The 2,886-nt window shown below is 36.4% G+C and overlaps 1 protein-coding gene across 1 annotated transcript in view; it reads right to left on the reverse strand.

The window, feature by feature from the left end:
• The window catches only part of LOC108687289 (homeobox protein homothorax), a 382,549-nt gene that overhangs the window by 223,703 nt on the left and 155,960 nt on the right, over nt 1-2,886 (reverse strand). The gene's annotated exons all lie outside the window — the stretch shown is intronic.

A 2,886-nucleotide genomic window follows, 5' to 3' on the forward strand; every position in this document is an offset into this window, starting at 1 on the left:
AATTACATGTTAGAGAAAAATGTGCATTCTTTGTATTACTATTAAAATACATAAATTTAACATCCAATGTTTGATTCATTTTGTATAAGCCTGTACGGATTGATGCAATTATTTCCAATCTTTGATTTAAAAAGGAATTAAAATAAAATAAATTTTAAATTGTAGTTAAAAATATACGCATTTTTATTTCTACATCGTATTAAATATTTTACTTGTAAGATATTGATGTAATTACGCACGGTTATTACATCAATACTTACGCTTCGTCATGTTCCGCTGAAGTTCACGGTATACACATAGTTCCGAGTCTTCGGTAAGAGCCAAATGACTTTATATGTAACGTGCAATAAGACGACCACGCAAACACACGGCTAATTCCGCGTTAATTGCCCTACAGTGCTAAAGAGCATTTCAGAGGAAAAAAGTCGCTTTCCGTGCAAAAGGGGATTAAGAGCGTGAATGGCATTCTTCTTGGTCGTGATTTCATGCAAGAAGAGATGAAAGTCGAAACTACCGCGGATACACTTTATCCAACGAACGCTGAAAAATACCAACTCCTCTCAGGTCTCGATCGTATTGCGACGCGAACCAGAAACACACTTCTTTATCCAGCGCGTACAATTCGTATCGTTTCTATTAAATAAAGAATCGGAGTCTAATTGCCTTATTGTAAGCATGCGAGTCACGTAAGCACGCGGCAACCGTCACGATAAATCATAACCAAACCGGAGCCGGCGCTCGAAACAATCGAGCGACTGAATGAAACCTTGCGAAACAAATGAGCACGCTTCGTGCCGCCGCCTAATATCCGTTCCTTATACTAATCGTTTGTTGTATAATTCGAAATATCGTTCAGGCGGAGCGGCAGCGTTCCAAAGAACGCTGCTCTTGGTCGACTTGAGAGATAGCCAAGAAGGATAGATATTTCGTAGGAGACAACGAGACACGAGAGAGAGAGAGAGAGAGAGAGAGAGAGAGAGAGAGAACGTAGCGTTCGAAACAAGTTTTAAACGCGTATGAAAATCAAGAATGGCATCGATATAGAACTACGTAGCGCTCAGCTTTATTTAAACTGAAAGCCCGGTCACTCATAACTCCTTGAGATAATCTCCGCGTGGGCAAAAGATACACCACAAACTCCTTGTATCTATATACCCGTATATGTCTTCGTCTATCTTTATTTATTATTCTTAGGCGCGACTGTGTGTCTCCGCTGAGATAACCGACACTTCTCGAGTGTGCTGTAGCACGTGTATATACATGCAATATGCAATAGCACGCAAATAGGTATAGGTAAAGTAATGAGCATTTTTCGTACGTTCTATCCTCTCTTCTACGGCCGATTGCACACTTCTAGCGACGCAGCGAGTTCGTGTCCAAGCTGACTAACCCATTAGCGCCTTAGCTGTCGATCGACATTGCTTCGATCGATAAAAGCCACGCTGAACACTTCCTACAGATAGGAAGACCCGTTGTTTCTCTTATTGCCAATCGACCGAAGAAAGAAAAATTGCTTTAGCCACAGTTATCGCTAAATGGATAGCAGGCGTGTCGGAATCTTGTATCAAGTGGCATAATATATTTGACAATATGCCTTAATTCAAAGTCGTATATTTTGTTTATTTTTATAATATTTTTTTTTATTATATATTGTCGAGAAAAAGCGATATTGGATTAATTTAAAAAAATTGAAAAATCGATTATTCATTTTGATAATTATGTCAACATGTCTTCTAAAAAAAAAATCGTTTTATCTACATTTAAATAATGACAAGCTTGCAGAACTGCAAAACTAATTAATTCTTTACTAATCTAGTACAGCAACACTGTCTAGTACAACGTTTTCTGTCTAGGAAGGAAAATAACTTCGTTCAAACTTTAAATTATAGCAAGCCTCAACAGACGAAGTACGCAGATTATACAACGGTTATTCTTGCAGCTCTCTCGTGAGGATGCCAATAATTCGTTTGTCGTGAAAATAGAAGCAACGGCAGTTGCAGGTGTACTATAAACGGAGAAATAAATTAACGATTACCAGAATTTGTTGACACCGATATTACCTTGAAATGATAAGAATTGGCTGCGTATCTATAAAATATTATCAACGAAATATATATATAGTAAATACAATAAATGATGCGATGACAACAGCCACCATAAATCTAATTACGATCGTTGTTACCGTTGCCAAAGAAGAGATTTGCTCAAGTGACGCAAATGATATCAATTTATCGATATCATTCCTTGTGCGATCCAAATATCCTCAATGGTAAAGACAATGACCTGCTTTTCATACATATTAAATAAATTAAATTTCATGAGATTTTATGTAAAATATAATATTTTTGTCTCTTAGTTAAAATATTAATATACTATTATTTTTTTTACGAGGCTATTGTATACACGCGTAATTATATTATATTATACTTGTTTCAATTTGTTTTTCAACATAAACCATGAGTTAAAAAAAATGAAATTATATAGATAAATTAAATAAATTAAACGGATATCAAATATTGCAAAAAAAAATCAGAAATCCAGAAACAAGTTTTATATCTTCATTTAAAGCTAAATTCATTTATTTAATATAGAATGACATTCTCTTTAATATCTATTGGAAATTCTCGAAAATAACTGAATTCAGGCTATGGAAACTTATTGTTCAGACCTGTTCACGAACGTACAAATAATGGAGCATAGGGAGCAGCAACCGGCTGCTAAATTTTCGAGATGGTTTCTACCGATCCGGGCTTAATTTGTAGCACGTTCTTATGAAGAAGGGGCGATGAGATCCAGTCGATCGTCTCGTGGCGTTGCCAGATTAGTTAACGCGACTTAAGACGGCTGTTGATGCTGCCGTTTCTTGTCTCGTCTCCCTCCCCCCCC

The sequence above is a fragment of the Atta colombica genome, unplaced genomic scaffold (assembly GCF_001594045.1).
Source record: "Atta colombica isolate Treedump-2 unplaced genomic scaffold, Acol1.0 scaffold204, whole genome shotgun sequence".
Lineage (NCBI taxonomy): Eukaryota > Metazoa > Arthropoda > Insecta > Hymenoptera > Formicidae > Atta > Atta colombica.